Source organism: Triticum urartu, chromosome 6A (genome assembly GCF_056163025.1).
Source record: "Triticum urartu cultivar PI428250 chromosome 6A, HENAU_Tu73, whole genome shotgun sequence".
NCBI lineage: Eukaryota > Viridiplantae > Streptophyta > Magnoliopsida > Poales > Poaceae > Triticum > Triticum urartu.
The window spans coordinates 438225418-438241522 of record NC_141878.1 but is presented as its reverse complement, the minus strand read 5'-3'; positions in this window follow the sequence as shown (position 1 = coordinate 438241522).

Genomic DNA, 16105 nt, shown 5'->3' with positions numbered 1-16105 from the left:
TTATTAGCTCTATTAATATCATATTTCAAAATGGAATTAGGAGTCATAGGAAGCAAAGTAATATTTTTGTCCTTATGAACAAGAGTATACTGATTGTTTCTACCATGGTTTACAGAATTTTTATCAAATTGCCATGGTCTACCAAGTAATAACAAACATTCTTGCATGGGTACCACATCACAATCAACATAATCAGTGTATGTAGAAATACTAAACTGCACACGAACAGTACATGTTACCTTAACCTTGCCGATGATGTTGAACCATTGGATGTAGTAAGGATGTGGATGTGGTCTTGTGGTGAGAGATAGCTTCTCCACCATCTCCATGCTAGCCAAGTTTTTGCAGCTCCCTCCATCTATGATGACGCGAACAGAACGTTCGTTCACAACTCCCTTTGTATGGAACAAATTATGCCTCTGATTTTGCTCAGCTTGTGTAACCTGCACACTCAAAACACGTTGAGCAACTAAACATTCATACCTGTCAGCATCTTCAGCAGCCATGTATTGCGTCTCATGATCAGAATCATCTCCACCGTGTTCTTCATGTATAATAAGAGCCAAAGTCTCCTCATCATAGTCACTAGCGGACTCATACCCACCATCTCCAGTAGCAATCATCACACGCTGAGATCTGCATTCTCTTGCAAAATGTCCCCTTCCCTTACAACGACGACAAATAATATCTCGTGTGTGCCCTGTTGATGCCATGGAAGAAGAGCTCTGCGCAGGCCCGGCAGGTGTGCTCTTGGCAGATAGTGGTGGTTGTGCCTACTTTCTTATATCACGGCTTGAGGTGGCACCCAATGGAGGTGCTGGTGCAGTGGAAGTAGAGGATGCACGTGGTGTCCATGATGAAGATCGACCTGTAGAAAAGTTAGTTCGCGTGAATGCATGCCGATCCTGAACTTCACGTTCAGCTTTACAAGCAAGATGGAATAAACGAGTGATATTAGTATACTCCTTATACTCTAGAATGGTCTGAATCTCTCTATTTAATCCACCCATAAAACGTGCAAGCATAGCTTTATTCTCCTCAACAATACCACATCTAATCATGCCAGTTTGTAATTCCTAATAATATTCTTCTACAGAATTTTTTCCTTGTCTTAAGCGCTGCAATTTTTGAAGTAATTCACGTTGATAATAAGGTGGAACCCAACGAGTACACACATCAGCTTTCAAAGCAGCCCAAGTAGCTGGAATGGGATATAATCTATAATGTTCAGACCACCAAACACATACAAAACTAGTGAAAGCACAAACAACAGCAGGAACACGTCTCTCCTCAGGATATTGTAAACATGTAAAACGTTGTTCAGTTTCTAACTCCCAAGTAAGATATATATCAGGAACATATCTACCCTCAAATGGTGGAATATTCAATTTCCGTTTAGGAAGATGGTCATGATCTCGTACCTCAGGTGGTGGTGCAGCCCTACCATTGCGATGATATGCATGAGGACGACTTGGTGGTGGTGGTGCTGGTGGTTGCATGTAGTTCTAATTTTGATCAACCTCATCCTCGTAATGGTCCTCCACCCCTGCATTAGCAGGAGGAGCTACAGAAGCACCAACAGTAGGTACAGCAGCACCAAAAGTTTGACCAGGCTCAATGGGAACGTGTTGTGCTCGTCCCACTTGATTTGGAAGACGATGTTGTTGTTGTTGTAAAGGTGCGACAGGTGCAGCGGGCGATGGAAGACGCGCGAGCAATTCATTAAACTTGTTATCGAGCTTTGTTTCAAACGCCTTATCAATGCCATCTATCTTCTCCATGGCCTCTTCAAATCTATTTAGCACATCTTCCACCTGTCCACTCATCATTTGCGGAAACTTATCATGTAACTCTTTGTTTGTCATGTTCTCCCAGACAGTCTCGTCGGCTTGTGATCCTGCCATGGTTAGCAACAATAGAAACACACAAGAATATGATCCTACAGACTACTAGTAAGTGGTGGACAGTCATAAATCCGTCAAGCGAATCTCAAATTCTTACCAGTTTTACCAAGCAGCAGGTGGTGATCAGCAACTGTTGTAGTCAAAACTCTCAAAGCTTGGATAGAGCAATTACCAGGGAGATTCAAACGCATGACGTAGATGTATGTGGAGCTGGGAAGGCTTATAATATGGTAACAAAAGGGGTCAGCAATAATCAATTTAGATATGCAAAGTTGAATAAACGCTCAACGACGGTACTGTGTTGGTCCTAGGCTAGGCCGTACTAGAGACGCGAGCCTAGAACACTAACAAAATCACGGCACTGAACGTAAACAAGGGAGGAGCACACTCTAATTTTTTTCTTTTTTCGCTTTTTTTCTCTTTTTTTGCTCCGCAATTTTTTTTTGAAAAAGTCTACAAATGTCCTAAAAACTTCCTAACCAGAATTTTCCAGAATTTTTTTTTGAGTTTGGAACTATTTTTCTTCTGCGGATGGCTCGAAAGTTGGAGAGTCCTACTCTGTCACGACTCGGAGTATCGCGTGATTTGGAAATCGAAAACAAAGAAACAATTACTGGACTCGGACTAGGATTGGTGGCGGAGATGAATCTGGTGGAACTCAGACTGGTGGCGGATATATGTTGCAGGTGGACTCGGATTGGTGTGATGGCGACTGATATTTGGTGGCGTATATGGACTCGGATTGGCGGTGAATATGTGGTGGTGGTATATGGCAGCGGCGATGAAGTTGGTGCGGTGGTGGTATATGGCAACAGCGATGATGATAATGCGGTGGTGATATATGGCAGCGGCGACGTGACAACCTGTGAACATAACTAGAAATTCTAAAGGAGTAGACGCTAAGACCAACAACTTGACACGACGATGCAACCGCAAATTCAACAAAGCAAATACATAAAAGATTATGCAAAGGGCCAGGTTGGTTTGGATAGGATGAACTAACCCTAATTTTTTTTGGCTTTTTCATGGACTATATGTTGGGGATCATAGCAGAAATTTAAAATTTTCTACGCATCACCAATATCAATCTATGGAGTAATGTAGCAACGAGGGGAAGGAGAGTGCATCTACATACCCTTGTAGATCACTAAGCGGAAGCGTTGCAAGAACCGGGATGAAGGAGTCGTACTCGTAGCGATTCAGATCGCGGTTGATTCCGATCTAAGCGCCGAACCACGGCGCATCCGCGTTCAACACACGTGCAGCCCGGTGACGTCTCCTACGCCTTGATCCAGCAAGGGGAGAAGGAGAGGTTGGGGAAGACTCCGTCCAGCAGCAGCACGATGGCGTGGTGGTGGTGGAGGAGCGCGGAACTCCGGCAGGGCTTCGCCAAGCACTACGAGAGACGAGGAGGGAGAGGAGTAGGGTTGCGCCAACAGGGAGATTGAATCGTCTGTTGGGCTGCCCCTTTGCCTCCACTATATATAGGGGGAGAGGGAGGGCTGCGCCCCCACCTAGGGTTCCCACCCCAAGGGGTGCGGCAGCCCTAGATCCCATCTAGGGTGGCGGCCACAAGGGGGAGAGGGGGAGGCGCACCTAGGGTGGACCTTAGGGCCCATCTGCCCTAGGGTTTGCCCCCTTCCCCTCTTGTAGGCGCCTTGGGCCTTGGTGGGAGGCGCCCCAGCCCACCTAGGGGCTGATCCCTTCCCACTATTGGCCCATGTAGGCCTCCGGGGCTGGTGGGCCCACCTGGTGGACCCCCGGACCCCTCCGGTGGTCCCGGTACACTACCGGTGATGCCTGGAACACTTCCGATGGCCAAAACCATACTTCCTATATATCAATCTTTACCTCCGGACCATTCCGGAACTCGTCGTGATGTCCGGGATCTCATACGGGACTCCGAACAACATTCGGTAACCGCGTACATACTTTCCCTATAACCCTAGCGTCATCGAACCTTAAGTGTGTAGACCCTACGGGTTCGGGAGTCATGCAGACATGGCCGAGACAACTCTCCGGTCAATAACCAACAGCGGGATCTGGATACCCATGTTGGCTCCCACATGCTCCATGATGATCTCATCGGATGAACCACGATGTCAAGGATTCAATCAATCCCGTATTCAATTCCCTTTGTCTATCGGTACGATACTTGCCCGAGATTCGATCGTCGGTATCCCGATACCTTGTTCAATCTCGTTACCGGCAAGTCTCTTTACTCGTTCCGTAACACATCATCCCGTGATCAACTCCTTGGTCACATTGTGCACATTATGATGATGTCCTACCGAGTGGGCCCAGAGATAGCTCTTTGTTACACGGAGTGACAAATCCCAGTCTTGATTCGTGCCAACCCAACAGACACTTTCGGAGATACCTGTAGTGAACCTTTATAGCCACCTAGTTACATTGTGACGTTTGGTACACCCAAAGCACTCCTACGGTATCCGGGAGTTGCACAATCTCATGGTCTAAGGAAATGATACTTGACATTAGAAAAGCTTTAGCATACGAACTACATGATCTTTGTGCTAGGCTTAGGATTGGGTCTTGTCCATCACATCATTCTCCTAATGATGTGATCCCGTTATCAATGACATCCAATGTCCATGGTCAGGAAACTATAACCATCTATTGATCAACGAGCTAGTCAACTAGAGGCTTACTAGGGACATGGTGTTGTCTATGTATCCACACATGTATCTGAGTTTCCTATAAATAAAATTCTAGCATGGATAATAAATGATCATCATGAACAATGAAATATTATATAATAATAACTAATTTATTATTGCCTCTAGGGCATATTTCCAACAGTCTCCCACTTGCACTAGAGTCAATAATCTAGTTCACATCGCCATGTGATTAACACTCACAGGTCACATCGCCATGTGACCAACATCCAAAGAGTTTACTAGAGTCACTAATCTAGTTCACATCACTATGTGATTAATACTCAATGAGTTCTGGGTTTGATCATGTTATGCTTGTGAGAGAGGTTGTAGTCAACGGGTCTTGCTATATTCAGATCCCTATGTATTTCGCAAAACTTTATGTCATATCGTAGATGCTGCTACCACGTTCCACTTGGAGCTATTCCAAATTGTTGCTCCATTATACGTATCCGGTATCTCTACTCAGAGCTATCCGGATAGGTGTTAAGCTTGCATCGACATAACTCTTTACGTCGAACTCTTTATCACCTCCATAACCAAGAAACATTTCCTTATTCCTCTAAGGATAATTTTGACCACTATCTGGTGATCTACTCCTAGATCACCTTTGTACCCTATTGCCAGACATGTGGCAAGGCACACATCAGGTGCGGTACTTTAGCATGGCATACCGTATAGAGCCTATGATAAAAGCATAGGGGACAACCTTCGTCCTTCCTCTTTCTTCTGCCGTGGTCAAGCTTTGAGTCTTACTCAACTTCACACCTTAAAACTCAGGTAAGAACCCCTTATTTGACTAATCTATTTTGAACTCCTTCAAAAACATGTCAAGGTGTGCGTTCTTTGAAAGCACCATCAGGCGTCTTGATCTATCTCTATAGATCTTGATGCCCAATATGTAAGCAGCTTTATCCAGGTCTTCCTTTGAAAATCACTCTTCAAACAACCGTTTATGCTTTCCAGAAATTCTACATCATTTAGAATCAACAATATGTCATCCACATATACTTATCAAAAATGTTGTAGTGCTCCCACTCACTTTCTTGTAAATACAAGTTTCTAGCAAACATTGTATAAACCTAAAAGCTTTGATCACTCTATCAAAGCATGTATTCTGACTCCGAGATGCTTGCTCTAGTCCATAGAAGGATTGCTGGAGCTAGAATACCTTTTAGCATCCTTAGGAACGACAAAACCTTTTATTGTATCACATACAACCTTTTCTTACGAAAACTGGTAAGAAAACTTGTTTTGACATCCATCTGTCAGATTTCATAATCGAAAAATACAGCTAATGCTAACATGATTCCGACGGACTTAAGCATCGCTACGGGTGAGAAATTCTCATCGTAGTCAACTCCTTGAACTTGTGAAAAGACTCTTTCCCACAAGTCGAGCTTCATAGACGGTAACATTACCGCCCACGTCCATCTTCTTCTTAAAGATCCATTTATCTCAATGGCTTGCCGATCATCGGGCAAGTCCACCAAAGTCCATACTTTGTTCTGATATATGGATCCTATCTCAAATTTCATGGCTTCTAACCATTTGTCAGAATACGGGCCCACCATCGCTTCTCCATAGCTCGTAGGTTCATTGTTGTCTAACAACATGATATCTAAGACAGGATTACCGTACCACTTAGGAGTAGTACATATCCTTATCGACCTATGAGGTTCAATAGCAACTTGATCTGAAGCTTCATGATCACTATCATTAACTTCCTCTTCAACAGACGTAGGCGCCACAGAAAACATCTTTCTGTGTCGCATCACTCTCTGGTTGAAGTAAAGGTTCGACAACCTCATCAAGTTATATCTTCCTCCCACTCAATTCTTTCGAGAGAAACTCCTTCTCGAGAAAGGACCCGTTCTTAGCGACAAACAATTTGCCCTGGGATCGGAGATAGGAGGTATACCCAACTGTCACCTTTGGGTATCCTATGAAGATGTGTTTGTCCGCTTTGGGTTCGAGCTTCTCCGGCTGAAGCCCTAAGCATCGCATCCCCAAACATTAAGAAACGACTACTTTGGTTTCTTGCCAAACCAATGTTCATATGACGTCGTCTCAACGGACTTAGATGGTGTCCTATCTAAAGTGAATGCAGCTGTCTCTAACGCATAACCTCAAAATGAAAACGGTAGATTGGTAAGAGAAATCATAGATCACACCATATCTCATAGGGTTCGATTACGACGTCCGGACACACCATTACCTTGTGGTGTTCCAGGTGGCTTCAACTGTGAAACAATTCCACAATGTCTTAAGTGATCGCCAAACTCATAACTCAGAAATTCTCATCGATCAGATCGTAGGAATTTGATCTTCTTGTTATGATGGTTCTTAACTTCACTCTGAAATTGCTTGAACTTTTCAAATGTTTCAGACTTGTGCTTCATTAAGTAAATATACCTATATCTACTCAAATCATCAGTGAAGATGAGAAAATAGCAATATCCACCGCACGCTTCAATTCTCATTGGATCACACGCATCAGCATGTATGCTTTCCAACAAGTCACTTGCCCGTTTCATTGTACCTGAAAACGGGGTCTCAATCATCCTGCCCATGAGGCATGGCTTGCATGCGTCAAGCGATTCAAAATCAAGTGACTCCAAACATCCATCAACATGGAGTTTCTTCATGCATCTTACGCCAATATGACCTAAGCGGTAGTGCCACGAGAAAGTGGTACTATCATTATTAACTCTACATCTTTTGGCGTGAACATGTGTATTACCACGACCGAGATTCAATGAACCATTCACATAGGGTGCATGACCATGAAAGGTATCATTCATGTAAACAGAATAACCATTATTCTCTAACTTAAATGAATGACCGTATTGCAATGAACATGATCTAATCATATTCATGCTCAACGTAGACACCTGATAACATTTATCTAGGTTCAATACTAATCCCGAAGGCATATGGAGTGTGCGATGGTGATCTTATCAACTTTGGAAACACTTCCAACACACATCGTCACCTCGCCCTTAGCCAGTCTCTGTTTAGTCCGTAGCTTTTGCTTCAAGTCACCAATAATAGCAACTGAACCGGTATCCAATACCCAGGTGCTACCAGGAGTACTACTGAGGTACACATTAATAACACGTATATACTTTGTTGAAGTTTGGGGTAATTCCGCTACCAGTGACCGTTCCCCTTACAATAGAAGCACTTAGTCTCGGGTTTGGGTTCAACCTTGGATTCCTTCACTGGAACGGTAACTGGTTTGCCATCCATGAAGTTTCCCTTTTAGCCCTTGCCCTTCTTGAAACCAGTGGTCTTGTTAAACCATCAACACTTGATGCTCCTTCTTGATTTCTACCTTTTGCGGTCTTAAGCACCGCGAACAGCTCCGGGATCAACTCCATCCCTTGCATGTCATAGTTCATCACGAAGATCTAGTAGCTTAGTGATAGTGGCTAGAGAACTCTATCAATCACTATCTTATTTGGAAGTTTAACTCCCACTTGATTTAAGTGATTGTAGCACCCAGACATTCTGAGCACATGCTCACTAGCTGAGCTATTCTCCTCCATCTTGTTGGCAAAACAACTTGTCAGAGGTCTCATACCTCTCAACACGGGCATGAGCCTGAAATCCCAATTTCAGCTCTTGGAACATCTCATATGTCTTATGGCGTTCAAAAAACGTCATTGGAATCCCGATTCTAAGCCGTAAAGTATGGTGCACTAAACTATCAAGTAGTCATCAGGATGTGGCTGTCAGGTGTTCACAACATCCACAGATGACGTTGTAGGGGTTTGCACATCGAGCGGTGCATCAAAGACGTAAGCCTTCTGTGTAGCAGTGAGGACACTCCTCGGACTACGGACCTAGTATGCATCATTGCTTACAATATCTTTCAACTTAATCTTTCTCTAGGAACGTATTGAAACATGGAGCTACAACGTGAGCTATTTATCTACAACATATTTGCAAAGACAATTTAGACTATGTTCATGATAATTGAGTTCATCTAATCAAATTATTTAATGAACTCCCACTCAGATAGACATCCCTCTAGTCATCTAAGTGAAACATGATCCGAATTGACTAGGCTGTGTCCGATCATCATGTGAGACGGACTAGTCATCAGCGGTGAACATCTCATGTTGATCGTATCTTCTATACGACTCATGTTCGACCTTTCGGTCTTCCATGTTCCGAGGCCATGTCTGTACATGCTAGGCTCGTCAAGTCAACCTAAGTGTTTCGCATGTGTCCCGAGGCCATGTCTGTACATGCTAGGCTTGTCAACACCCGTTGTATTCGAACATTAGAATCTATCACACCCGATCATCACGTGGTGCTTCGAAACGACGAACCTTCGCAATGGTGCACAGTTAGGGGAACACTTTTCTTGAAATTTTAGTGAGGGATCATCTTATTTAAGCTACCGTCGTTCTAAGCAAATAAGATGTAAAACGTGATAAACATCACATGCAATCAAACAGAGACATGATATGGCCAATATCATTTTGCTCCTTTTGATCTCCATCTTCGGGGCTCCATGATCATCGTTGTCATCGGCATGACACCATGATCTCCATCATCATGATCTCCATCATCGTGTCTTCTTGAAGTTGTCTCGTCATCTATTACTTCTACTACTATGGCTAACGCTTTAGCAATAAAGTAAAGTAATTACATGATGTTTATGTTGACACGCAGGTCATAAATAAATTAAGACAACTCCTATGGCTCCTGCCGGTTGTCATACTCATCGACATGCAAGTCGTGATTCCTATTACAAGAACATGATCAATCTCATACATCACATATATCATTCATCACATCCTTTTGGCCATATAACATCACAAGGCATATGCTGCAAAAACAAGTTAGACGTCCTCTAATTGTTGTTGCAAGTTTTTACGTGGCTGCTATAGGTTTCTAGCAAGAACGTTTCTTACCTACGCCAAAACCACAACGTGATATGCCAATTTCTATTTACCCTTCATAAGGACCCTTTTCATCGAATCCGATCCGACTAAAGTGGGAGAGACAGACACCCGCTAGCCACCTTATGCAACTAGTGCATGTCAGTCGGTGGAACCAGTCTCACGTAAGAGTACGTGTAAGGTCGGTCCGGGCCGCTTCATCCCACGATGCCGCCGAATCAAGATAAGACTAGTAACGGCAAGTAAATTGACAATATCGATGCCCACAACTGCTTTGTGTTCTACTCGTGCATAGAAACTACGCATAGACCTAGCTCATGATGCCACTGTTGGGGATCGTAGCAGAAATTTAAAATTTTCTATGCATCACCAAGATCAATCTATGGAGTAATCTAGCAACGAGGGGAAGGAGAGTGCATCTACATACCCTTGTAGATCACTAAGCGGAAGCGTTGCAAGAACGCGGATGAAGGAGTCGTACTCGTAGCGATTCAGATCGCTGTTGATTCCGATCTAAGCGCCGAACCACGGCGCCTCCGCGTTCAACACACGTGCAACCCGGTGACGTCTCCTACGCCTTGATCCAGCAAGGGGAGAAGGAGAGGTTGGGGAAGACTCTGTCCAGCAGAAGCATGACGGCGTGGTGGTGGAGGAGCGCGGAACTCCAGCAGGGCTTCTCCAAGCACTACGAGAGACGAGGAGTTGTCTATGTATCCACACATGTATCTGAGTTTCCTATCAATACAATTCTAGCATGGATAATAAATGATCATCATGAACAACGAAATATTATATAATAATAACTAATTTATTATTGCCTCTAGGGCATATTTCCAACAGTCTCCCACTTGCACTAGAGTCAATAATCTAGTTCACATCGCCATGTGATCAACGAGCTAGTCAACTAGAGGCTTACTAGGGACATGGTGTTGTCTATGTATCCACACATGTATCTGAGTTTCCTATCAATACAAGTCTAGCATGGATAATAAACGATCATCATGAACAATGAAATATTATATAATAATAACTAATTTATTATTGCCTCTAGGGCATATTTCCAACACTATAGGTATGAAGAACAGACTCGATCTAAACTACGAAAAACTATAAAATCTCACCGAGCAACCTGGAAATATGATACTACTTGATAGAGGCGAAGGTGTCCCGATGTTTCGATGAGATGGTGGCTATCATTTTCCTTCGGAGTCGACCTTGACGATCCGACTACGAACGTGCGAGACGTCGCGCCTTAGCAATTGCTAAACCAACTTCCGAGGGGTTATTGACCACGCCGAAGCACGATCAACCTGACCGCAAGGGTCTGTTTCTTGCAAGCAAACGAAGAACAAGCAAGAAACTGAGATTGCAATCTGGATATTGTGAATATAAGATGAAAGCTTTATTGATCAATGTGGGGATCTGTGACGCCTTGGTCTGGTCGTTGAACACAAACGAAGTACGCGAAGTTGCAGCTATGCCGAACTTTTAATCTAAATGAAACCGAAAGTCTAAACGATGCCCTAAGGGTTGCATATATGGAGGAGAGAGGGGGGAATTTCGTGGCCCTTGGAGGAGGGGTACGAAACCAACCCTAACTCTTGTTTCCCCACACATACGGACTCTAAAAACAGCCTATAATCAAGTATTTCGAAATTACATGGGCCTGGCCCAAAAATAAGGTGACACGGCACCTAGAATAGCCTCTGGACGAAATTTATGAAGTGGCATCTTGTATATTTCGTCCAAGGCTTCATGCACTCATTATGGTGGCTTCAAAGTCCTGGAATCATCACTTGTAACTCCGTTCTTGTTCCCCTTGCGCATGCCATCATCTCCATGCTTGAACTTGCTCCAAGGTTCATCTTTCTTGTCCAAGCTAGGCCCTTCATTTGTAAGCAAAACAAATATATCCAATTTAGGCAGCATCATATTCTCATGAACATTTGAATCGTTACCAAGAAATGGAAGTACCTGATAAATCAATTGGCGTGCGCGAGCTTTAGTAATTGGTCCAGTATGTATAGCAGTAGGGGCTGTGGGTGTAAGAATGTTATTGATGTCCTCATCAACTTAGATGATTAGAGGGACGTCTATCTAAGTGGGAGTTCTTAAGTAATATGATTAATTGAACTTTAATTTATCATGAACTTAGTACCTTATAGTATTTTGCATGTCTCTGTTGTTGTAGATAGATGACCTGTGCTGTTGTTCCATTGAGTTTTAATGCGTTCCTAGAGAAAGCTAAGTTGAAAGATGATGGTAGCAATTACACAGACTGGGTCGTAACTTGAGGATTATCCTCATTGCTACACGGAAGAATTACGTCCTGGAAGCACCGCTAGGTGACAAACCCGCTGCAGGAGCAACACCAGATGTTATGAACGTCTGACAGAGCAAAGTTGATGACTACTCGATAGTTCAGTGTGCCATGCTTTACGGCTTAGAATCGGGACTTCAATGATGTTTTGAACATAATGGAGCATATTAGATGTTCCAGGAGTTGAAGTTAATATTTCAAGCAAATGCCCGGATTGAGAGAACTGAAGTCTCCAATAAGTTCTATAGCTGCAACTTATTTGTGGCACTGCCGTTTATCTGCCAAATACTTGGGGAAGTTCCGCTTCCAAAAGATATAAGTTTAATAATGATAGTGCAACTTATTTGTGGCACTGCCGTTTAGGTCATATTGGTGTAAAGCGCATGAAGAAACTCCATGTTGATGGACTTTTGGAATCACTTGATTATGAATCACTTGATGCTTGCGAACCATGCCTCATGGGCAAGATGACTAAGACTCCGTTCTCCGGAACAATGGAACGAGCAATAGACTTATTGGAAATAATACATACTGATGTATGCGATCCGATGAGTGTTGATGCTCGTGGCAGGTATCGTTATTTTCTGACCTTCTGTAGCGATCTGACCTCATACGGTCAAATCATTGTGTATAAGTGTCGTCCCTGGATCAGTAATGCTGACACACACATTACTCGAGGATTTATAACAGAGTGCAATCACACACTTAGTACATCGAATATCTCAAAGAGAGTACTTATTACAATAATATGGCTGAAGGCCATCTAAATAAGATAATTGCGGAAGCTTCGAAGGTAAATGAGTCCATCAACTCCAACAGCATAGCTGAGTGCATGACAACAACCTAGCGCACCTTACTCTTCGTCTGAAAACTCTGCGACATAATACGTTGCAGCCTATGTAGGTCAGCACATGGAATATGCTGGCAAGATAACACTATAGAGTAATGAACAAGTAACAGCTATCACTACATGCATATATGGTGGTGGAGGCTCTATGGTTAATGTTTTGCATAAAGCTAGTTTTTCCCTACAACAATGGAATATATTTTATTTAACTACAAGTTTGTTGAAAACATTGAGAAGGGTCCTCCAACTCAATCCCAAAATAATAATTTAACAACCCAACAAATTAATTAAGTAAAGTGATGAGATCGAATCAAGAATTCAAGTACCAGATACTCAAGATGTCCACAACTGGGGACATGGCTAACCATGATTAGTTTATACACTCTGTAGAGGTTTGCGCACTTTTCCCCACAAGACTCGATCTCCTCCGTTGTATTTCTCGCACTACATGATGTTTGAGAAACGGATGGCCGAGACACAGTCTTTCCGAAGAGGTCCCCTTAACCGATAGATAGGCTGATACACCTACAATCCCCTACATCTGCTAGCCCATCATGAAAAGGATTCCCACAACTTACTCAACTATGCCAGAGCCCATAATGGCTTGTGGCTGCACACGGAAGTTTCTAGCATGAATAATCCTATGATCCCTTTGAGCCTGGGTGGTGAACCATAGGATGATCACACGGGTACTCCGGGATATCCTAGGACAACACTGGATTACTCCAGGTGGCCAGACAACCACTGGGTGCTCCAGGGTGCCTCAACCAATCCACCCAGATGTGTATTAAAGTAGCCACCTTAAGTTAACCATTAATTAAAGCTCTCACATCTGTCATGGATCACTCAAACCAAACCACGTCTACAAGCATAGCATAGCAGTATAAGCATAACATAGTAACACCCAAGGTTTGATATAAAAAGGGCAATAGGTTCCTACCTCATCAGCTACTTCTCAATAACCACATTTATCAAGTCCTAGCCATGCAGTGTTTGAGGATTGAAACTAATGCATAAAAACTGGGTAATAAGGGATATGATCAAAGTGTTACTTGCCTTGCTGACGATCTGAAAACCCTAGTAACTCGTAGTAGCAAGCCTCGCACTCCGGATACTCTATCGTGAACAAACAATAGCATACATAAGCACTCAAGTATAAGATGCAAGGGTAAAACTCAAGAGAAAAGATCCAAACTGAACGTTCAACTAAAGAGCTTCGATTTGCAAAAAGAATCAATCGAATCGGAGCTATGAAACTCAAACTGCGATCCAAAGAAATTCGAAATCAAATCTGCTTGAAACCAAATTTTAATTTGTCAAAACCATGTTCAAGTTGATTATCTGGAAAGAGGGGGGCAAGACGAAGATTTTGGCGTTGGTTTCACTGAATTTGGATAAACGAGCAAAAAGTAGCGAGGGTTTGAAGATCAGGGACTAATCTGTGATAAAAGTATTCGCGGATAGGTCCCTGGCTGAAAAAAAACGAAAAAGAAAAACCTAACGAACGAGCGTTCGCTAACAGAACTAAACAAATGAAAATCGTTCGTTAGAAGAAACTAACCGATGAACGTTCGCTAAATAACAAACTAAGATAAAAAACGATCTAACCTAAACAGAAAAAACGAAAGAAAACCGAGTGGGTTTTGCGGTTTTTTACTGGTTCGGGCAAAAGAAACCGGCGGCGGCGGGGAAGGCGGGATGCGGCGTGGGGTGCGCATGGCGGTGGCGGCTGCAGCGTGCGGCGAGCTACGACAGCGCGCCAAGCAGCGGCGGCTGCCGCTGCTGGAGCGAGAGGCGGCGGCGGCTGCGGTGATGAGGAGGAGGGGGCCGGGGCGGCTTTTAAAGAGGGGAGGGGGTGGCGGCTTGGGCGAGGGGCAACATCAGCGCGCGGGAGTCCGGCTCGGACTCTGAGTGGCGGCGGCGCGCGTGACTCTCCTGAGCGGGAGGCGGCGGCAGCCGGCTGGGCCTCTGGCCCAGTTCGGTCCAAAGTTTTTTTAAAAATAAATTTCGCATGAAAGAAAAATCCTAATAAAATATAAAAATTCTGAAAATACCAGATACAATTTTCACCGCCCAAACCTAATATTTAAGACAAGGTGAACATTTTTCTAGCCTAAAAAATGTAATTTTCAAAAATGCATATTTTTCTAATTCAAAAAAATAGCAAATAAAATACGAATAAAATAATAATTTGATTTTAAAATTTCTTGTCCAATATTCCTCTCTTTTTAAGAAGTCATATTATATTATCTCATATATTTTTATTATTAGAAATAATTGGGGAGAAAATATTAAAACCAAATTGATCCTATTTTCAAATTTGAAGAAAATTCAAATATGAAAATTTGTGAAACCTCCAACTCTCTCCTTGGGTCCTTGAATTGCTTAAGATTTCTAGGAATCACAACCAGAAGCAAATAAAAATATAATATGCATATGATGATCTATGTATAACATCCAAATTGAAAATTGGGATGTTACAAACCTACCCCCTTAAGATGAATCTCGCCCTGTGTATGGTGGCTCCACTGAACTTTGCAAAACTTGATAACCTTGCTGCGGATAACTCGGCTGGCAAGCTCGAGAATCTTGACGGGTTTATCCTCGTAGGTTAGGTCACTTTCCAATTGAATTGCTTACAAGGGCACTGTATCTCTTAGGGTAATATCGGCCATCTCTGCATGGCACTTCTTCAACTGGGAAACGTGAAATACATCATGAACTCCTGACAATCCTTCGGGTAACTCCAACTTGTAGGCCACCTCTCCCATACGTTCCAAAACTCGGTATGGTCCTACAAATCTTGGGGCTAATTTTCCCTTAACTCCAAATCGTTTAACTCCTCGAAGTGGTGACACACGTAAATATGCTCTGTCTCCAATTTCATAGACTACTTCCTTGCGTTTAGTGTCGGCATAACTCTTCTGCCTGGACTGAGCTACCTTCAGTCTATCATGAATCAACTTAACCTTCTCTTCAGATTCCTTGATTAAATCTGGTCCAAACAACTGACGGTCTCCAACTTCATCCCACATCAATGGTGTCATGCACCTCCTTCCATACAAAGCTTCGAAAGGGGCCATCTTCAAACTAGCCTGGTAACTATTGTTGTATGAGAACTCTGCGTAGGGTAAATTATCATCCCAACTAGAACCATAATCTAGCGCACAAGCTCTCAACATGTCTTCTAGAATCTAATTGACTCTCTTGGTCTGTCAATCTGTCTGCGGATGAAAGGCTGTGCTGAACTGTAGCCTGGTACCCAAAGTCTGGTGCAACTGATTCCAAAACTTCAAAGTAAATTGTGTTCCTCTATCTGATGTGATGGTCCTCGGATCTTCACACAGATATACGATCCTGGTCATATATATTTTGGCCAACTTCGCGCTCGTATAAGTAGTTTTCACTGGGATAAAGTGAGCCACTTTGGTCAAACGATCAAC